Genomic DNA, 23729 nt, shown 5'->3' on the forward strand with positions numbered 1-23729 from the left:
GGCTGCTCAACTTTTTATTCTTGAGGATGAGGTCTCCTTCAGCTGTGGGAGCAATAAGATCCACTGCCTCCTCGGCTCCACTATTTTTATTGAAAACTTGAAGCCACCATGGTATTTGCCTCAGAAAGATGGATGAAGGCACCTCAAGCTGATCAAAGCTCAGGAACTGACCCTCTGGAAGCAGCCTTCCTCATTCTGACTGGTAGGAAGCATCTCCATATGGTCCCACACATGTAAGTTTTGCTAGAGGTCGTCTCTCTGTTCTTTAAGGAATGTACTTTCAGCTTTTGGTCACTTCTAGAACTGGCAGAAGTATTTAAGTGAAATGCAGGCCCAAATTCCTGCTGTAGTTCTCCAAATTTTCTTTTTGTTCCTTCTTCTAGATTTTGGCATGATTCTGTCTTGTTAGCTCTTCTGTTTCTTCTAATCAATTTCTTTTTAAAGATTTATTTATTATAAGTACACTGTAGCTGTCTTCAGACACACCAGAAGAGGGCATCAGATCCCATTACAGATGGTTGTGAGCCACCATGTGGTTGCTGGGAATTAACTCAGGACTTCTGGAAGAGCCATCTCTCCAGCCATAATCAATTTCTTGAAAATTCCACTTCTCTATTGTGCTCAGCAGGAGAGGATGGGATGTCCATTAATGGAACGCACACCCATGCCTGTTTTTGCATTTGTTCTTTATACATTTATATTGTGGTCTATCAAAAAGGGAACCAGGGCAGGACAGTGCAACACACCTGTTATCCTAGCAAGCAGCAAATTCTAATAGGAACTTGATTTCAAAGCTAGCCTGGGCTCCATGATGAGATTGTGCCAGAAGGAAGAATAAGAGAAGGAAAGGAAAGAAATGGAGAGAAAGAAAAAGGTAGAAAGGATGCTGAAGAGATAGAGACAAAGGGCAGGAAAGAGGAAGTACCCTGGGGTTTAGCTCGGTAGTAGAGAGCACAGATTTTGATGCCCAGCCCTCCACCACCACCACCACCACCACCACCACCACCACCCCCCAAAAAAGAGGAAGAAACAAGCTATCAATAAGAGTATTTCCTGGATTACTGTATGACGTAGGTTTACCAGCTAGAGGATGGAAAGGAGTTTGGCAAATAAGCACCTATGAAGACACTACAGGGAAATAGCATGTGCAGGAGACTGAGAAGCTTAAAAACATGTGCTCGAACTGCCTGTGCCTATTATTGTTGGCATGTGGAGAAAGCAAGACGCAAGAGGAAAAACACAGAGGAAAGCATACCAAAGATAGAGTGAAAAAAACCTAAATCATGTCCTTGGCCTTGTACAAAGCCTTGCCTGAAAACAAGTACCACATCTGGGACTTTGCAGGACATTTCCTTATTCCCTAGGCTGAAAAGGGAACCGGACTGCAAAGAGAGCAAGAAAAAGAACATAAAGAGCCTATCAGATAAAGGTAATGAGAAGATGTGTGGCAGGGAAATGGACAGGAAAGACCAGCATTCAAACAAAAGCACAAGAAAGAGGATGGGATGAATTCCCCTTTCATGGTAGACACAATGAAACATATTTACAGAACACAAGTCACACTTGAGAATTTAGCAGGTTACTGGTTATGTACTAGTAGAGTCCCACAGAGATACTAGGGAGTTTTTGTATAAGCCAAGTTAGCAAAGTAATCCGAGAAGTAAAGCAAGACTAGAATCTGGGAAGGACATAGTTAAAAGTAGTGGTCAGCAAGATGGCTCTTCAGGCCCCTTATCCTGCGAGAGAGAAAGTCTGAGAGTAGTCCTCTGATCTTTACACATGTGCTGTCTGCACGTACATAATTTTGGAAACACAAAAGCCATGATTTTTTTAAAAAGGAACTAACATACTCTGCATTTCTAAGTCACAGAACTGTTTTTAAGATTATTGTTATTATATGATTCTCCTATTTACTGCCAACTTTTTCATTTATCTAAAACTTTTATTACTAAATGTAATGAATTATAAGTCACATCTTTTTCATGGATTTCATCTTGTGTTTCTATTGATGGGCACTGGACCCAGGGCCTGGAACATGCTGGACATGTGCATTACCACCGAGCTCAACCCCAGCCCTCAATTTGTTCCTTTGCCACTGAAACCTGGCACGACCCAAGTAATCATTTGTCTCCAAGTTACTTTTTAAGAACATTCTTCCTAATCTTAAATTTTCTTTTTTTTTTCTTTCTTTTTTTTTTTTTTTTGGTTCTTTTTTTTTTTTGAGCTGGGGACCCGAACCCAGGGCCTTATGCGCTTCCTAGGCAAGCGCTCTACCACTGAGCTAAATCCCCAACCCCTTGGTGATGTTTTTTGTGAAGCACATTTTAAAACCATTTAAAAATTACCATCTTAATTCCTTTTGTGTGCACTTCATTACTGTTAAGTATACGAACGCTGTTATAACATCCCAAACTCATCCAACAAAACTGAAATCATATATCATCAATTTATCATCTTTCTCTTCTCTCAATCTTTATAGATTTTCATCTCTAGCTACAATCTCATCATAAGTAGGGTGATATATCTTGCAGCAATCTGAATAAAGCATTAGCTTATGTATTTATGAATTATACACTTAACAATAGCTTTTAAAGTATTTACAAACTGTTTTACATCACTTTTAGGGAAATGTCTATTATGTCCTTTGCCCATTTTGAAAATTATATTGAGGGCTGGAGAGATATCTCAGCAGTTGCTCTTCCAGAGATCATGAGTTCAATTCCCAGCAACCACATGGTGGCTCACAACCACTTATAATGGGATCTGGTGCCCTCTTCTGGCATACAGAAAAAGTACTCATATACATAAAATGAATCTTTAAAAAATTATATTGAGTTGTAGGCGTTCTTTATACACACAAGATAACTCCTTATATATGTGATTTATTAAAGTTTTCTCCCATCACATAATTTTGTCCAGAGGTCATTTCACATGCATAGCAGTTTTAAATTTTCACAAACCACAATTTACTGTTTTTGTAGCTTGTGATGTGAAAACTACTGATTAGTGGACTATCACAAAGCTCCTAACCTACAACCTTCTTCTAAGTCAGTAGTTCTCAGCCATAGTAATGCTATAGTGCTTTAATGTGTTCTTCATGTTGTGGTGACATACAAACATAAAATTACTTTTGTTGCTACTTTATAAGTGTAATTTGGCTACTGTTATGAATCATAGTATGTGATATTATCTGATATGCATGTTATCTAATGTGATCCCCATGAAAGGGTTTTCAACCCCAAAGGTGGGTTGTAACCTACTGGTTGAGAACCACTTTTCTAAGTGTTCTATAGTTCTAGCATTAAGTCCAATTTCAATTTTAAAATATAAATGTGCATGTGAGCATGCATACATGTACACACACATGCATATTCGCATGCTCACACAATACATTTAAAATCATTTGGTACAAGCATGGAATTCTTCCAAACTCTATTTGTCCCACTGGTCAACTATTTTGGTTGCTGTGATTTTGTAGCATATCTGTAAATCATGGAAGGGAGAAGTATCTTCCTTTCTCTGTTAGAAAAAATAATTGTCTTTTTATTTTAATGTGTGAGCACCTGCATGTACACCTAAGCACCAGAGTGCCCAGAGTCCAGAAGGGTACCTCTGAGGTAAGTTACAGGTGGTTGTGACCTGCCCAGAAGGTGCTGGGAATAACCCAGGTCCTCCGTAAAACTGCCCTGTGCACTTAACTGTTGAGCAGTCTCATTAACTTCTCTTAGATCAGTCCTTACTATACCACAGGATAGCCTCAGCTTTCTCCTTCCTCAATGTGAGTGCTGGCACCACAGGCATACACCACACCCAGATGTTTTTTTGAGAACAGTTTATAGCATTCAGTAAGTTTTAGGTCAGATATTACTTTTATTGTTTTTATTAGTTTTATTAGTTTTTAAATTGTTTTATTAATGACAAATGTTGTCCCCCTTCCCAGTCTCCCCTCTTCAAACCTTCCATCCCTTCCCCCTTTACTATGCCTCTAAGAGGGTACTCCCCTTTCACTCTCACTCCCACCTCACCCTTTTAACATCCCCCTACACTGGGACAACAAACCTCCACAGGACCAATGACCTCCCTTCCCACTCATGCCAGATAAGGCAATCCTCTGCCACACAAACATAGCTGGAGCCATGGACCCATCCATGCATACTTTTTGGTTGGTGGTTTAGTCCTTGGAAGCTCTGGGGGAGGGGCGGGTCTGGTTAGTTGATGTTTTTCTTCCTATCAGTTACAATTCTCTTCAGCTCCTTCAGTTTTTCCCCTTACTCTTCTATTGGGATCCTCAGGCTCAGTCAGATGGTTGGTTATGAGTATCTGCATCTGTCTTAGTCAGATGCTAGCAGAGCATCTGAGGACAGCCATTCCAGGCTCCTGTCTGGGAGCACTTCTTGGCATCAGCAATTACTGTATGTGTTTGGGGGAGGGGGCGGGGGGGTGTCTCTGCTCCATTTTTTGTCCTTGTGTTTCCTTTAAGCAGGAATAATTCTGGGTTAAAAATTGAGATAGGTGGGTGGCACCATCCCTTAACTGGGGGGCTGTGCCTATCTATTGGAGGTAGCCGCTAAAAGTTCTATCTCCTCTTTGTTGGGTATTTTGGCTAATTTCATCCCTGTTGGATCCTGGGAATCTCTCACTTTACTGGTGTCTGGGACTTTCTAGTGGTTCCCCCCTCCACCTCCCATTCTCCACTCCTACTGCTACATGTTTCTATTCATTCTCCTGACCCCTCTGGACATCTCTTCTGTCTTCCCATACCTGATCTTGCCCCCCCTTTCCTTCCCCTTCTCTCTCCCTCTCAAATTCCTCCTGCCTTCTGTGATTATTTTATTCCCCCTTCTAAGTGGGATTGAAGCATTCCTTCTTAAGTTTCATATGGACTGTGAGTTGTATCATGGGTATTTTGACCTTTGGGACAAATACCTAGTTATCAGTGAGTTCATACCATGTGTGTCCTTTTGGGTCTGGGTTACCTCACCCAGGACATTTTCTGGGAACATCCAATTTTCCTGCAAAATTCACAAAGTCTTTTGTAATAGATGATTAAGTATTCCATTGTGTAAATGTACTACATTTTATCTATCTATTCTTCTGTTGAGGGACATCTGGGTTGTTTCCAGCTTCTGGCTTTTATAAATAAGGCTGCTATGAACATAGTAGAGCATGCGTCCTTGTTATATGTTGGAGCATCTTTTCGCTGGGTCTTCAGGTAGAACGATTTCCAGTTTTCTGGAAAACCACCAGATTTCCAAAGTAGTTTTACCAGCTTGCTGTCCCATCAGCAATGGAGGAGTGTTCCTCCTTTTCCATATCCTCAGCAATACTGCTGTCACCTGTGGTTTTGATCTTAGCCTTTCTGATTGATGTGAGGTTGAATCACAGGATTGCTTTGACTTGAATTTCTCTGATGACTAAGGATGTTGAACATTTCTTTAGGTACTTCTCACCATTTAAGATTCCTCAGTTGAAAATTCCTTGTTTAGCTCTGTACTCTATTTTTTAATAGGGTTATTTGGTCTAACTTCTGGAGTTTTTATATATTGGATATTAGCACTCTATCAGATGTAGGGTTGGTAAATCTGTAGGTTGCTGATTTGTCCTACTGACAGTGTCCTTTGCATGACAGAGGCTTGCAATTTTATGAGGTCCCATTTGTCAACTGTTGTTAGAGCCTGAGCCATTGATGTTGTGTTTAGGAAATTCCCCCTTGTGCCAATGAGTTTGAGGCACTTTCTCTATTAGACTCAGCATATCTGGTTTTACGTGGAGGTCCTTGATCTACTTGTACTTTGTACTTGAGCTTTGTACAAGGAGATAAAATTGGATCGATTTGCATTCTTCTGTATGACTCCCAGTTAGACCAGCATAATTTTTTGAAATTCTTTTTCCACTGGATGTTTTTGGCTTCTCTGTCAAAGATCAGGTAACCATAGGTGTATGAGTTCTGGGTCTTTGATCTATCCACCAGGTTTCTAAACATTACTTCCCCACTACCAAGCCAAGGTTCTCATCTGTCTCTGTACCAATACCGTGTGTGTGTGTGTGTGTGTGTGTGTGTGTTTATCACTATTGCTCTGTAGCACAGCTTTAGGTCAGGGATGGTGATTCCTCTAGAAGTTTCTATTGTTGAGAATTGTTTTAATGGGCTGGAGAGATGGCTCAGTGGTCAAGAGCACTGACTGCTCTTCCAGAGGTCCTGAGTTCAATTCCCAGCAACCACATGGTGGCTCACAACTGTCTGTAATGGGGATGCCATCTTCTGGTGTGTCTGAAGACAGCTACAGTGTACTTATATATATAATAAATATTTAAGAAAAATGTTTTTACTATCTTGGGTTTTTAGTTATTCCAGATGAATTTGAGACTTGCTCTCTCTAGCTCTGTGATAAATTGAGTTGGAATTTTGATGGGGATTACATTGAATCTGTAGAATGCTTCTGGTAGGATGGCCATTTTTACTATGTTAATGCTGCTGGACCATGGGCATGGGAGATCTTTCCATCTTCTTTGCTTCAATTTCTTTCTTTAGAGACTTGAAGTTCTTGTCATACAGATCTTGCACTTGCTTGGCTAAAGTCACACCAAGGTAATTCTATTTTTTGAAAAAAAAAAAAGCTGCCAAAATTTTGACAAGGACTGGAGAGCCTAGAATGCTTTAATGGTACCGATATGTTAAATCAATTATCAGATATGTTAAATGTTATCAATTTAAGTGTGTCATTTGTTGGTGCTCTTGTTGAGACAAGGTCTTTGTGTGTTACCAAGGTTGGCCTCAAACTCCTGGGCTCATACAATCTTCCTGTTTCAGTTTCACAAGAAGACTAGAACTATAAGCATATACCACTGCAACACTTTCCTGTTGTTTCATATAATAACCTTTAAAGTGCATAATTCATAAAATTCAAATATATAATTATATCATCTTTACATATTTAGCTCTGCCACTATTACATTTAGAAGGTTCTCATTAGGTGCTCCAGACACCGCACAGACCTGAAGGGGCACTTAAGGGGCAGGTCCCCTATGCTCCAGACACTGCCAGGACCTAAAGGGACTGGATCAACAGTTCTCTGCATCCAAATCCCATGGGAGGGAGAACTAAACCTTCAGAGGGGCAGACATGCCTGGGAAGCCAGAAGAGCTACACTCTGCCCACATTTCTGATTCCAGGGGAAAACACCTAACACCATTTGGGACCCCAGTGCATGGGGGCGGGGGAAAGGTGGCCCAGGCCCTCCAGGTTGCCGCCCTTACGGAGAGCTCAACAGCAGCCCCCCACGAGCAGCTTGTGCTGTGGGACCACAGGTAAGACCAACTTTTCTGCTCCAAGTGACCTGCCTGGTGGACTCAGGACACAGGCCCACAGGAACAGATGAAGACCAGTAGACAGGAAAGACTACAAACCCAAAATCAGAACACTTTGCTCCCATAACTGGCTGAAAGAAAACAGGAAAACAGGTCTACAGCACTCCTGACACACAGGCCTATAGGACAGACTACCACTGTCAGAAATAGCAGAACAAGGTAACACCAGACACAACCTGATGGCGAGAAGAAAGCACAGGAACTCAAGCAACAGAAACCAAGACTACATGGCATCATCGGAGCCCAATTCTCCCACCAAAGCAAACACGGAATATCCAAACACACCAGAAAAGCAAGATCTAGTTTCAAAATCATATTTGATCATGATGATGGAGGACTTCAAGAAAGACATGAAGAACTCCCTTAGAGAAACACAGGAAAACATAAATAAACAAGTAGAAGCCTACAGAGAGGAATCACAAAAATCCCTGAAAGAATTCCAGGAAAACATAAATAAAAAAGTAGAAGCCTATAGAGAGGAATCACAAAAATCCCTGAAAGAATTCCAGGAAAACACAATCAAACAGGTGAAGGAATTAAAAATGGAAATAGAAGCAATAAAGAAAACAACCCTGGATATAGAAAACCAAAGGAAGAGACAAGGAGCCACAGATACAAGCATCACCAACAGAATACAAGAGATAGAAGACAGAATCTCAGGAGCAGAAGATTCCATAGAAATCATCAACACAACTGTCAAAGATAATGTAAAACAGAAAAAGCTACTGGTCCAAAACACACAGGAAATCCAGGACACAATGAGAAGATCAAACCTAAGGATAACAGGTATAGAAGAGAGTGAAGACTCCCAGCTCAAAGGACCAGTAAATATCTTCAACAAAATCATAGAAGAAAACTTCCCTAACCTAAAGAAAGAGATGCCCATAAGCATACAAGAAGCCTACAGAACTCCGAATAGATTGGACCAGAAAAGAAACTCCTCCTGTCACATAATAGTCAAAACACCAAATGCACAAAATAAAGAAAGAATATTAAAAGCAGTAAGGGAAAAAGGTCAAGTAACATATAAAGGCAGACCTATCAGAATCATACCAGACTTCTCACCAGAGACTATGAAAGCCAGAAGATCCTGGACAGATGTCATACAGACCCTAAGAGAACACAAACGCCAGCCCAGGTTAGTGTATCCTGCAAAACTCTCAATTAACATAGATGGAGAAACCAAGATATTCCATGACAAAACCAAATTTACACAATATCTTTCTACAAATCCAGCGCTACAAAGGATAGTAAATGGTAAAGCCCAACATAAGGAGGCAAACTACACCCTAGAAAAAGCAAGAAACTAATCATCTTGGCAACAAAACAAAGAGAAGAAAAGCACACAAACATAATCTCACATCCAAATATGAATATAACAGGAAGAAATAATCACTATTCCTTAATCTCTCTCAATATCAATGGTCTCAACTCTCCAATAAAAAGACATAGATTAACAAACTGGATACTCAGTGAGGACCCTGCATTCTGCTGCCTACAGGAAACACACCTCAGAGACAAAGACAGACACTACCTCAGAGTGAAAAGCCATATACATCAAACCAGTAGCTAACATTAAACTAAATGGAGAGAAACTTGAAGCAATCCCACTAAATTCAGGGACTAGACAAGGCTGCCCACTCTCTCCCTACTTATTCAATATAGTTCTTGAAGTTCTAGCCAGAGCAATCAGACAAAAAAAAAAAAGGAGATCAAAGGGATACAGATTAGAAAAGAAGACGTCAAAATATCACTATTTGCAGATGATATGATAGTATATTTAAGTGATCCCAAAAGTTCCACCAGAGAACTACTAAAGCTGATAAACAACTTCAGCAAAGTGGCTGGGTATAAAATTAACTCAAATAAATCAGTAGCCTTCCTCTACACAAAAGAGAAACAAGCCGAGAAAGAAATTAGGGAAACGACATCCTTCATAATAGTCCCAAATAATATAAAGTACCTCGGTGTGACTTTAACCAAGCAAGTAAAAGATGTGTATGATAAGAACTTCAAGCCTCTGAAGAAAGAAATTGAAGACCTCAGAAGATGGAAAGATCTCCCATGCTCATGGATTGGCAGGATTATATAGTAATAATGGCCATTTTACCAAAAACGATCTACAGATTCAATGCAATCCCCATCAAAATACCAATCCAATTCTTCAGAGAGTTAGACAGAACAATTTGCAAATTCATCTGGAATAAGAAAAAACCCAGGATAGCTAAAACTATCCTCAACAATAAAAGGACTTCTGGGGGAATCACTATCCCTGAACTCAAGCAGTATTACAGAGCAATAGTGATAAAAACTGCATGGTATTGGTACAGAGACAGATAGACCAATGGAATAGAATTGAAGACCCAGAAATGAACCCACACACCTATGGGCACTTGATTTTTGACAAAGGAGCCAAAACCATCAAATGGAAAAAGATAGCATTTTCAGCAAATGGTGCTGGTTCAACTGGAGGTCAACATGTAGAAGAATGCAGATCGATCCATGCTTATCACCCTGTACAAAGCTTAAGTCCAAGTGGATCAAGGACCTCCACATCAAACCAGATACACTCAAACTAATAGAAGAAAAAAGTGAGGAAGAGTCTCAACACATGGGCACTGGAGAAAATTTCTGAACAAAAACACCAATGGCTTATGCCCTAAGATCAAGAATTGACAAATGGGATCTCATAAAACTGCAAAGCTTCTTTAAGGCAAAGGACACTGTGGTTAGGACAAAATGGCAACCAACAGATTGTGGCTCAGTCTTAGCACACACCTTTAATCCAAGAGCTTTCTCCTTGAATATTGTAAACAGGATTAAATAAAGTCAAGAGGAGCAAGCAAGCCTCCACTTGACAGGAAGCAAATATGGGATTATTTAAAAAAAAAAAGAAAAAGAGTAAGAGGGAGACCCACAGGATATAGAAAAGAAGGACATTTAGTTTGAAGGATATTTTTTGAGATGGTGTAAGAGAGCCATTCCTAGTGGGGCATCAGCTGAAGAGGAAGCTCAGCTGGATGCTTTCTCTGTCTCTATGAGCTAGCAGGCTTACACCCAGCATCTGGCTCCTAAGTCTTCATTGGTAAAATTGAACAATTGAGATTTTGTTAAAAAACAACAATTTGTGTGGACATGTTTTCACTTGTATTGGTTCACACATGCAACAATGGAATTGTTGGGTTATGTGATAACCAAGCTATCTGCCAGTGTAGATGATCTATTTTATATCTGGGGTTGGGGGGAGTTGGTGGGGACAGGAGACTTTGATTCCTCCCCATCCTCGGATGGCCAGTATCTGCCTTCTGTAAATAATAGCCATGCCATTGTTATGAGAAGTTATCTGGCTATTGATTTAAGTTTTCACTTTCCTGCTGTATAAATACATCTTTAGAAAAATCTTTGTTTAAATTTGCCCCAGTTTAAGGTGGGTTGTTAGACTGACTTATATTTATATATTTTAAATACAAGTGTGCATACACACACACACACACACACTAACTTCAAGCGTTAATAAGTCTTTGTATCTAGTATAGTTTTATAAACAAAGCACTTGGCAGAAGCAGAGTTATTGCAACACATCTCCTGCACCCACACAAACACATCCTCCCCACTATCACTGAGCAGTACCAGAATGATACACTACTTAAAAGTAACAAAGTCCACAGTCCATTCAAAATGGAGCAACTATGTGTTTTGACAGACTTTATCGTGAAACCATTGATGACACTGGCAACACTGTCCTAGAAAACTTCTCCAGTGTTCTCATCCTCTTCTGCATCTCTAGCAAATGGTTATTGTCTCCAGTTGATTCTCTAGAATGCTACAGCTGGAGTTCATACATTGTTCAGCCTTGATTTTACTCAAAAACACAAACTTCAGACTTAACTCCATATTTCCCCAACTTGATTACATATAGTAATAAATAAGAGTTCATTGTCTGGATGTACCATGGTTTATCTACTGACCTCCTAAGAGTTACCTTGGTTACATCCAAGTTTAGGAAATTATGGTTAATTAAAAGTGCTGTAAACACCCATATACAGGTTATTGTATGGCTATAAATTCCAACTTGTGGTAAATTTACTTGATTTGTTTTTTTAATATTTCAATTTGTAAGAAACTGTTGAGGGGCTGGAGAGATGGCTCAGTGGACAAGAGCACTGACTGCTCTTCCAGAGATCTTGAGTTCAAATCCCAGCAACTATATGGTGGCTCACAACAATCTGTAATGAGATCTGATGCCCTCTTCTGGTGTGTCTGAAGACAGAGACAGTGTACTTATATAAAAATCTTTGAAAGAAAGAAAGAGAGAGAGAGAGAGAGAGAGAGAGAGAGAGAGAGAGAGAGAGAGAGAGAAAGAGAGAAAGAAAGAAATTGTTGAAACAGCCTTCAAAAGCGACTGTGCTACTTTGCATGTCCCATGACAAGCTGCCCCTCTTCCAGTCTTTGCATTTGGTATGTTCATTAGCTTGGTGCTTGGTCATCTTAAATGGCAGTATTACAGCACCTTGCTGTTCTGACTGGAACTCCCCAGTAAGATTCTATCTACACCATCTTTTTCTACTTCCACTTGCCACCTATGTAGTCAGTCTAGATCTTAGGACATTTTTGTTTCATGTTAGTCTCATACAGTCCCAGGCTGGTGCCATAACTGTGATGTAGTAGAGGCTGGCCTTAAGCTCTTGATCCTCTTGCTTCTTCCAAGTGCTGGGATTTCAGGAGACTGGAGCGGTGCCTGGCATTTGACCACCTTTAAACCAGTTTGATTTTCTATTTTAAATGGTCTTTGTATATTTTTTTTGATAGAAGTGCTGCTTTGTTAGACATTTTTGACAAATATTTCCTCCTAGTCAGCTTGTTTTTCCTATCTCGTCAGTGGCTTTCAAAGAGCAGCTGTTTTTAAATTTAATAAAGTTCAGTCCACAGCTTCTTTTTCTATAGATAAAACGTTGCCAAAAATCATGGCAATCCTAAAGCCATTTAGATTGAGTTTTACTGTTCTTATTTTATATTTATAATCCACTGAGCTAATTTCCATCAAGAATGTAAGTTTGCATGTAGACTCTCCAGTTCCAACAATTTTTCACTGTATTCTTCTCCCCTTTGTGAAGATCAGGACAGGCTAGAGGTAGCTCAGTTAGGAAGAGCACAGGGTTCATCCTCAGCACAAAAACAATACCAACAGAAAAACAACAAAAGAAGTTCATGCATTTTTGCCTTTATATTTAGACATTTAATTCCTAGTAATCTTTTTGTTTTGCTTTCTTGTCTTGAGATTAGGGTCTCATTTGCTTAAGCTGGCCTCAAACTTGCTCTGTAGGTGAGGATCACTACCTGTACCTATGAACCAAATGCTGTGATTTCCAAGCATGTGTCACAGGCACAGCCTGGTTTTGTTGTTATTTTGATGTAATGTAGGGAAATCTCAAACAAATTCATTATTTTGCATGCAGATGTTCAAATGAACCACTACTACTTGTTCAAACTAATATTCTTCCTTCATTAAATGCCTTAGATGCATTAAGTATTTAACCTGGTTAATAATTTCTGACACACAAGCTTATTTTATTTCAACTCTCAATAATATTCCAAGTTCCCTTATGTCTATCCTTATGCAAGTTCTATTGTCTTGGTAACTATAATTTTTAGTAAGGTTTAAGAACAAAGTTTAAGGCTTTTCTGTTCAAGAAATTTTCCCCAGTGCCCACATGTTTGAGGATCTTCCCCATTTTTTCTATTAGTTGAGTGTTTCTGGTTTTATGTATAGAACACCAATGGCTTATGCTCTAAGATCAAGAACTGACAAATGGGACCTCATAAAATTGCAAAGCTTCTGAAAGGAAAAGGACACTGTCATTAGGACAAAACAGCAACCAACAGATTGGGAAAAGATCTTTACCAATCCTACATCTGCTAGATGTACAAAGATGTAAAATATACAAAGAACTCAAGAAGTTAGACTCCAGAGAACCAAATAACCCTATTCAATAATGGGGTACAGAGCAAAAGAAAGGATTCTCAGCTGAGGAATATTGAATGGCTGAGAAGTACCTACAGAAATGTTCAAAAGCTTAGTAGTCATCAGAGAAATCAAATCAAAACAACCCTCACACCGGTCAGAATGGCTAAGATTAAAAAACTCAGGTGACAGCAGATGCTGGCAAGGATGTGGAGAAAGAGGAACACTTCTCCATTGTTGGTGGGATTGCAAACTGGTATAACCTGTCTGGAAATCAGTCTGGTCGTTCCTGAGAAAATTGGACATTGCACTATCTGAGGACCCAGCTATAATACTCCAGGGCATATACCCAAAAGATGCTCCAACATATTACAAGGACACATGCTCCACTCCGCTCATAGCAATCTTATTTATAATGCCAACCAACCAGAGCTTCCAGGGACTAAGCCACTACCCAAAGATTATACATGGACTGACCCAGGGCTCCAACTGCATATGTAGCAGAGGATGGCCTTGTTGGGGCACCAATGGAACGAGAAGCCCTTGGTCCTGTCAAGCTTGGACACCCAGTGTAGGGGAATGTTGGGAGGTGAGGACTATAAAGGGGGGGGAGGATGGGGAGCAGAACAGCCTTATAGAGAATGGGAGGGGGATGGGATAGGGAGTTTATGTCTGGGAAACCAGGAAAGGGAATAACATTTGAAGTGTAAATTAAAAAATCATCCCCCCCAAAAGAAATTTAAAAAAAGAGAGTTGATAAAAAGACATAAGACAGCTGTTAGAATTCAAGGTAATCTTTTTGCCACTGATCACTATGCATCTACAGCCTAACTTTTTTTTTAACATATTTTGTCTATTCTGATTTAAAACTTCACATGAATTTCAGATCACCGAGTTAACTGCAGATGTAGACTGTGCTTATCTGATGGTGCCCATTTTTTCCTGTTCACCTCTACTTTCATCTCATCAATGTTTTGCATAAATCCTGACAACCTGCTTACTTTAGCGTAAATATTTGTGTCTACACAAACCACCCTAAGGACCTGTGTCTTATATTTATTTCTTACCATTCCTGTGCTATCACCCTATATTTCAAGTCTGTAGTTTGCTCATTTTTTAGAATAAAAAGCTTATAGTATAATCTACTTAATATTCAGTTATACAAGAGAAATGATGGCACTACGAAATCCTTTTGTGCCTGCTTTTCATGTTACTTCTGATTCTCAATATCCTATGTGCAGTGTTCATATTTTCTACTGAATCTAATTCCTGCTAAACCCATCAATCAACTTCTATGCTTATTATTTGGAATTTTTTGTTGTTGGTGGCAGTGGTGGTGGTGAGACAGGGTCTCACAATGCATCACAAGCTGAGATCTGCCACTTCTGCATTCCAAGCTCTAATGATTAATGGCATGTGCCACCATACTCTGTCCTTTGAGGAAGTTTTTATTTCCTTAAATACAACAAACACAGGTAATGTACATTTGTTAGTAATTCTACTATCAATTAATTTAAGGTATGGTCCTCCTGTCTCATACTTATTCTCACACACCGAAGTTCATTAATTTAATTAACTTTTTTGACTATCTTTTCCTTATAAAATAATTGAGTAAATACCTTTTGTTCCAGGAAAGTTGATTCAAACTGATCTAAATTTGCTTATAGTAGGGCACCTATGAAGTTTATAGGATGTTAACTTTTTAAAAATCATGTAATAATTTCTGTGCGTGATGTCATGTGTCTGTACGTATGTCCATGTGTATGTAAATGCATGAGCATTTCTCCATCTTAATGTTTTTCTAAGATTTATTTTATTCTGTGTTTGAATGAGGTTCAACTCCTCAATCCCTGCCCACCACCATCAATAAAATTCCACAATGATCCTCCAGAAAAAAAGCTCTGGCATTTCACTCTTCTAAACATTCACCTTGGATACCTTTGGAGATTCTAAGATGTTCCATCATCTATCGTGTGGCCACTGTCTTTAGCAATAAAGATATGAGAGCCTGCACATTGATATGATATTGATATGAGAGTCACACCCATTCAATACAGCTTCTGGAACCATGAACTTTAAAATTTTTAATGAAAAATTATTCTCATTATGTCTCAAATATGCCAGCTGTTGCCCCATTTTCAGATCCTAGATACTGTACTGACTCCTCCTCCTGGACTATTTCCCCTGCTTTTTTCATGTTTCATTCTTACCTTTCCAAGGACGCACTCTCACTATCTTATCTGACATGTTTATTCTTTTAGAACATTTATCATTATCATCTATGAGTCATTACTGCTAGCTATTGTGGGCTTATTCAATTTCAAATCCCCTGTATCTTATGCCTAGGGACTAGCAGTGTCTGGGACACTCTGGCAATCAATGATTTGTTACTCAGCTGACCTGAAGGAGAAGCACTAAAGAAAGTGCACATCCAACACAAAGTCAGAACCAAGGACAGTAATTATGGAATGGAAATAGTCTCAATCATACTAATCACCTACCACTGAACCACAGTCCTTTTCTATTTTGAGGCAGAGTTTTATGAAATTGATCAGGCTAGCTTTGACCTTGCACTATTCCTGCTGGGAGCACTTCCAAGAAGCTGGGATACTACAGGCCTGTGCCACCATGCCCAGCAATTAGAATATATTTGTACTTGTTACAAAAAGTATTTGAGATCGACAACAACTCTCAAACCAAGCATCAGAAATGTTAACAGGGTGGGCAAGACAGGTTAGCAAGTAATGGTGCTCACTGACTAGCCTGAGGAATTGAGTTCAATCCTCAGGACCTACATGGAAGGAGAATCAACTCCTTCAAGTTATCCTCTCATCTCCACACTTCCATTTTGACATGAGTACACATCCTCCCACCCTCTCTCTCAATGAATATGACTAAACTTCATTAAAACATAATTCTTGGCCCAACAGTTAAGAGCAGTCATTGTTCTTCCAGAGGATCCAAGTTCAATTCCCAGAACCCATATGGCAGCTCACAATTGTCTGTAACTCCAGTTCCAAGATCTGACACCCTCACACCAATGCACATAAAATTAAACAAACAGACAAAAACACCATAGTTATTTCCCACAGCAGCAGAATAGGCAGAAAACTGTTCAAGCTTTAACTCATTTGACATGATCTATCAGGAGCATGTTCTCTTAAAAGGCAGTGATTAAAAACAGTAATGGAGCTTCCAAGGTCATGCCTCTTGTTCACACCAAGCCCATTACAGGCCTCTGTTCAACCACTAGCTGGCAGCTTTTCTTTCTACAACTGTTTTATTTCTAAATTCATACTCCTGTTTGAGGTAACATCACCTCACTATTACTCAGACATTTAACTTTTGCAGTCTCTCCAAAAAAGTTTAACAGCAGAAAAAGACCCCTTAACATTCCTAATTTAAAGAGATTTGGAGATTCGACAGCTATTCTGGTTCGCTCTTCTACCTTGGCTTAATAGGATAGAGGGTAGAGTCTGTGGTGAAATCAAGTAGACCTGTCTATATTAACTCTTTTCATTCCTTCATAAGAAACTGCATTTTCCCCACAAGTTTTGGTCAGCACTTAATACTTTTGATATCACCCCTTAAAATTAGTCCTTAGAGATTGTGACTATTGTGCACAAGAATTTTCAAATTGGGTATTATTTATACTCAAAACTTTATGAAATAAACCCCTAAATTTAAGAAAACAAGCAATAACATGCAATCAGTGTGAACTATCTCTCAGCTGAAAGATGCTGGCCAGAAATCATTAACTACCTTTATGGCTTTTTATATATTTTCACCTTCCATGCACAGATGCTGTTCATAGTAATACAAGCCATCATTGACTGACTTTAGCACATTCTGATGTAATTTTTACGATATATGTGTGCCTGTTCAGTCTCTTCCATGATGCTTTCTCATATAAGGTGTTGTCTGAGTTACAAATCAAAATCTTGCTTAAACCTTGGTCAGTAATTCATAATCTGACTTATTATTGGACCAATCAGAGTGTTTTTCTTTCTGTCTGTTCTGTCTCTTCATTAAGCAAAAACAAGTTTTTCTTGTTCTGGTTCCTCTGGCAAATTTAGTTCATGTCTCTTCAGGTTGAAACCTGAAGCAACAATGTAGTGTCTCATATATAATATTAAAAAAACTTTAAAAAAGCATTATTTTTATTTATTTTTAAGGATAAATGTCCTATGAAGGTGTTAAGTGTTCAACATGAGGTTTGTATACTCAATGACCAAATTTGTAGGCAAATTCTAATAGAACACTAAGCAGTTGTTCTGGCTGGACTTGAGAAAAACACAAGGATAAATAAATCCTTGAATAAAAGGACTGATACAGACTTCCTAAATTTGGGGTGGCCTTTAGTTTATCTGACACATGGCCCTTATTCACTGAGCCACAGGAGGCAAGGCCTAGACATGGAAATTACTTCTGGTGCATTCAGAAAGACAAGAAAAATAAAACCTTTTAGGTTTAAAGTTAGCAAGCTCTCCATGGCTAAGTTTCAATGTGTGTGCCCACTGTGTGCCTGGCACCCACACGTCAAATCCTCTGCCATTCTCATCTCCTGTGGTGCTGTTTTCATGTTAAATCTGCTCTAATGCTAAGATGTGCATGTCTTTTATGCTCATGTAAAATAGCTATAGTTGATTCTACATGCCCAAGCTCTGGCTCTAAAGATCCTTCTGGCAGTGTCTAACATCTAGCCTAGCCTAAATCAGAGCACACCAACACTTCTGCTTTGCTGTCACATGCCACTCTCTGATCCCACTTTACTTTTGAGCTCCATATGCCTAGAACAGAGTAATCCCTTTCTTTCAGAATTCTTAGCCATGTAGATTTATAATCAGTTAGTTGACAATGTGTGCCAGGCGTTGCCCTAGGAAAACTGTGTGTGAATACTTTATAAAATTCAAAGTGTTGGGGTTGGGGATTTAGCTCAGTGGTAGAGCACTTGCCTAGCAAACGCAAGGCCCTGGGTTCAGTCCCCAGCTCCGAAAAAAAGAAAAAAAGAAAAAAATGCAAAATGTTGTATAATATGAATGTTTGTGTATTTGTGCATGTCTAGGTCAGCAATTGTTCTCTACTTCATTATTACTAGTTCTTGAATTCAAAGATTCTTCAGTTGCTCCTCTTTACTTTTTTATGTGTATGGGTGTTTTTCCTGCCTTTATATGTTTGCACTACATATGGGCAGTGCCTGTAGAGGTCAGAAGAGGGCATCGTATCCCATGGAACTGGACTAAATGATTGTGAGCCACTGTGTTGGTGCTTGAGTCAGGGTTTCTGGAAGTGTACCCGGTGCTTTACTGTCGAGTCACTGCTCCAGCTCCTGCTCTTGATTTTTTCCAGTCTCTCATTAAACCTGGAGGTTAGGTTCTGATTATACTGATCCTCCAATTTCCATCTCTCTAAAATAAGGGTTACAGGTACACAACACCATGTCTAACTCTTTACATGGTGCTGAAGATCCAAATTTAAGTTCTAATGATCATGAGGCAAGCCACTGAGCCATCTCCCTAGCCTAGGTCCTCTTCCAGGGAACCTAAGTTTGACACCCAGCACCCACTTAGCTCAAACCAACCAGTTCCAGGGTTACAATAACCTTTTCTGGCCTCTGCAGACACTGCAAACATGTGGTGTGCACACACATAAAGGCAGGCAGGCAATGAACCCATAACATAATAAACAAACAAAGAAATAATAATCCTGAATATATTTTTAAAGATATATATAAAGTGTATATGGGGGAGGGGCTAAACGATCTAACACCAAAGTATTAACAATGTTAAATTAAACTCTTGGACTAAAACCTTTCAATTTGTAAGGATTGATAAATTTTGTGTTGAGCTAAAAGGAAGGCTTGGCAGCTAAAGTCACTTGTCTCCAAGTCTGATGATTTGAGTTCAATCCCCAGGACCCATACAGCAGAGAATTGACTTCCTTCCTCAGATTATTTTCTGATCTCCATACCCATGTACCTCCCCTCATATAAATATTTTTAAAAGATTATTATTTGAAAATAACCTAACTATATGCTTATGTTCCATAATGTATATATAAAGTTCACTTAACAATGAATAAAATTAGGTCAGAAACTTTGAGTTTCTAGATAGCACAAAGTACATGTGATTATTATAGTGATGACACTCAAGAACCAGCACCAGCCAGTGTTCTAGCAAAGAAGACAGAAGACACTGCTCTCACCACAATCCTAGAAAGCTTTCAAATGGAAAGCGCAAAACCAAGAATAGACAGTGGGCAGCAATCAAAGGGAAGCATTGGAAACCAACCGCAAAGCACCTTTCCCTTCCTTTATTTAAAAACATGAAACTTATGTCCTCATGTAGTCAGAGCGGGGGTAGAAGGATAAAATATAATCTCATCTGTAAAAAAGAGAAACTGATTGTATCTCTAAGAGCAAAATAAAATACTTCTTGTTTTGCAATGGCTGAGATCCAGAGTCAGCATGTCTGTTTTCTGCCAGGGTGTAGGACAGAAGTCCAGATCTGTGGAAACTTTCATTCAGTCAAGAGTGTGGGCTGTACCTGACATTCATGAAAATGGCCTAAGGGTCAGAAGGCTGTATTCACAGCCACAAAACAGTCTACAATTTACTAATACCGGTAAGAACCACAAACCAATATCCACAAATAATACAATCCCTCACAACTACCCAGGAAGGCTGTAAGAGATCAGAAATGACCTGATTTTTTTTCCCCAAAGGAGCTTAGCCTTTGGAATACACACTTTGGAGTGTGGTGCTTTTCTTGACAGCATTTAAATACACTGTGTCTAACTGTGTCAGGGGTGGAATGTAGTTCACTGGTAGAGTACTTGCCTAGTATACTTGAAGCCCTGACTTGTATCTTTAATACTAGAATAAAGAAATAAAAAGATCTATTTTCTTTTTTCCTTCCTTTTGTTTTTTTCAAAACAAGGTTTCTCTGTGTAGCCTTGGCTGTCCTTGAACACACAAGAGAACTGCCTGCTTGGCTGGGATTAAGGGTTTTGCCCTGCTTATTAAGAAAGGTTTGTTAAATCAGAACTATTACCCTTGGACTTAGCTATACTTTAGAGCATGGAGGCCCTCAGAGGCCTGTGGGTCATCAGCTGTACTTCTGGCATCCTCCAGACACAGAACACCCTCCCACTTACAAAAAAGTGTTTGTTGACCTGGACAAATGCAGTCTTTGAAATCCCAGCTTCCTCTCTGTACCTCTAGTCTCCAGGACAAAGAACCTGGTTTACAATCCTTTAAAATTCTTCCCACAGTTCATCCATGTATTTTTGATTACCTTTCCTTAGAGAGCTTACCTTCTGAGAATCCAAGCCGCACTTATTCTAAAAAATGGTAGATCTGACCCATCCTTCACCCACTTTCCCCATTCTATAAAAATAAGCACCCTATAGAACCCCTGCACCCATCACAGGACAAATTACTCACATCCACATAAGCCCACAATTTAACTTGTATTAAATAGTTATTCAGCTAAAGTAACATCATTTTATAGTAAGTTGTGTATCGGTCAACAATCAAAAATGTAAAAGTAGTTTCCTCTGGCCCATTTACAATTCATTCTAACATGCTGAAGCCTGTAATGTGCCTTAAAAGCCTTATGAATAATCATATTATGTCAACGTTTGGAAAATCTTAAAACATTACAAAAATAGAAATATTCAAATTTAAACTAGTCACTTAGGGAAAGGAAAAATAGTAATAAATGAAAAAACCAAGTCAAAGCATTCTTAAGTTATGTTAAAAATAAAAGATAAAAATCTTGGATCTGTAGAGCTGGCTCAGTGATTAAGAGTACTGGCTGCTATTTCAGAGGACCTGTTCAATGCCCAGCACCCACATGGCAGCTCACAACTGTCTGTCTGTAACTCACACCCTCACACAGATATACATGTAAGCAAACCACTATATGAAATAAAAATAATTAATTTTTAAAAAGATAAATCTTTAAAAAATAAGAAAGATAATTTACTTTTCGTAACTCAAGTTTCTCTTGAAGGCCACAATTCCAATTTTTAAAACCTTTCAAAGTCTATGTATATGACAAACAGAAAATTTATGAATTATATATTATAACCAAGGCACACATTCATTGGGTGTGTACACTGACATTCAAGTGTCACTGGGGATGGGCGATGATTCGCAATCACCCTCTTTCAGAACCCATGGCTCTGAGTCCAGGTCAGGTAAGCTGGTAGACAAACCTCTGATAGCATCTGGAGGGTATGTTTCAGTATTTTCTTTGGGATCAGAGGACTTTCAATTCTTGGAGTGTTTGGGGTAGAATTTTAAATCAGTTCTGCAATTAAAATTGGTCCTTCTTACCCATTAACTGTATTTCATCTTGCCTTAATATGAATTTTACTGCACAAAAACATGATAATCAATTTCAAAACTTTTCCATGGTCTTCAAGTATGAATGGCTTGCAAGATTTACTCTTTTAAATATTCAAAAGGAAAGCCATTGAATGAAGGAATTTTACCAACAATTACACAGAATATCACATTCATTGCAGCTTCAAGAATGTTGAGAGTCACCAGTTATGATGGTCAGTCCATTTGAGAATCAAAATTGTGAAGTCTTCAACATGAACACTGAACTATAAGATTTCAACAGCTATTAGTCATAGGTAGTCTAAATACATACGATTTCCTGACAGACTGACAAAGATCTACACTACAGTAGCCATTACTCCTACATCCACATTCCCTGCATGGAAGGCAGTGTGCCCACTTATTGCATACCTCTTGCTGAACACTGCAAAACACACATCACCACAGTAAAGCACACAACTCCGGCAATAAACACTTTCAAATTTCAAGGGTCTTCCTTGGGTTGGAGAAATGGTGGAGAAATGGCTTGGTGGGTAAGAGCCCCTGCTGCTCTTTTCAGGTCTCAGCATCAGCATGGCAGATCACAACCACCAGGCACGCACATGGTATACATGCATGCAGGCAGGCAAACATACACAATAAAAACCAATGAATCTTTTTATAAAATTAAGACCGTTCTTCGCCTTACTTTTTCAGTCATTTTTAATCAAAATAAATATAAACTCTATAAAACCCAAATTGTTTTCTCTAAGTTGTTTTTCAAAGTTTAATTTACAATTCCATCCCCGGGTCAGAAGATAACCTGTTTTAAACTGTGAATATACAAAAAAATTATTTTTTACAAGTGTATGCTCTAAAATTCTAAGCATCATTACTTTTAAATTTAATTCACTAAAAAGACCTCAAGGGTAAATGCTTTATGCAGAAATTTGAGATGAACACTGAGTCTTTTACTGACTAAAGCACAGAACAGGAATGTGTGATGAGGGTTCTAAGATTTATTTCCATAAACATGCTAAAACCTGGATCTTCTCCCTTGACACAAGGATGTATTCATCAAATCACTGTTATTTTTAAAAAAGCAAGGAGATTTAAAGTAGAAAAAAGGCTCCAGAATATTCTAGTCAATACAGTAGGCATGGGCTTGCAAACATATGGCCCATGGCGGGCCTTTAGATTTGATACCCAGAACCACAAAAAATGAAAAAGGTTGTACAACATAATAAATTCTAGTTATGTGCAGTGAAGAACTTAAAGTGAGTCCAGTTCTGAAATATGCTCAAGGCAATTGTAAAGTGCTGTTAAAAAACAAACAAACAAACAAACCACCTGGCACCTTCTGTTCCAAATAAGCAAAGATTTATATTAGGCATGTTGTAATAATGTAGCTGTGGTAAATAAAAGTATTTATGTAAATATTACTGAAACTAAATGCTTTTGTTTAGTTGCTGTTTTTGTTTTTTAGTTTCAGTATGGAGCCCTGTTGGCTGCACTTGCTTAGTAGACCAGGCTAGACTAGAACTCACAAGAAATCTTCCCCTCTCTGCCTCCTGGAACTAGGATCAAAAGTGTGTGTTATGACACCTGGCAAATATTTTGTACTGTATTTATACAATGACCAAAGAACACAAAGAACCACTATCTTATTAATAGTTCCTTACACAACTCTCATTAAAAATACACATACATACATAATTTAACAGAATTACTGCACATATACACTTATATATACACATATATACATATATTTATAGGAATATATATGATCTAAATGTCAGAATAGCAACTGGAACAACAGTGGGGAAAATCAAAACTGTGGTTTTAAGGGGGTGGTGACACATGTGCATGGGGCCTGGGAGGTCAGAACAGGGTGCTGGATCCCCTGGAGTTAGAATTGTGAGCTGCCCTACATGAGTCTTCTGCAGCAAATGTTCCAGCCCCAGTACTTACTGTCTTACTGCACAATTTAGCCTTCTTATACCCACCTAACAGATATAAAGATCTAAAATCATCTCTTATCTCTAAGCTTGAATTATGTTTACAGTTACA

The 23729-nt window shown here is 38.8% G+C and overlaps 1 protein-coding gene across 1 annotated transcript in view; it reads right to left on the reverse strand.

Annotated features, from left to right (window-relative positions):
- LOC116896907 (la-related protein 1B-like) overlaps positions 1-23729 on the reverse strand; it is a 57021-nt gene that overhangs the window by 31824 nt on the left and 1468 nt on the right. The gene's annotated exons all lie outside the window — the stretch shown is intronic.

The sequence above is a fragment of the Rattus rattus genome, chromosome 3 (genome assembly GCF_011064425.1).
Source record: "Rattus rattus isolate New Zealand chromosome 3, Rrattus_CSIRO_v1, whole genome shotgun sequence".
NCBI classification, from domain to species: Eukaryota; Metazoa; Chordata; class Mammalia; order Rodentia; family Muridae; genus Rattus; species Rattus rattus.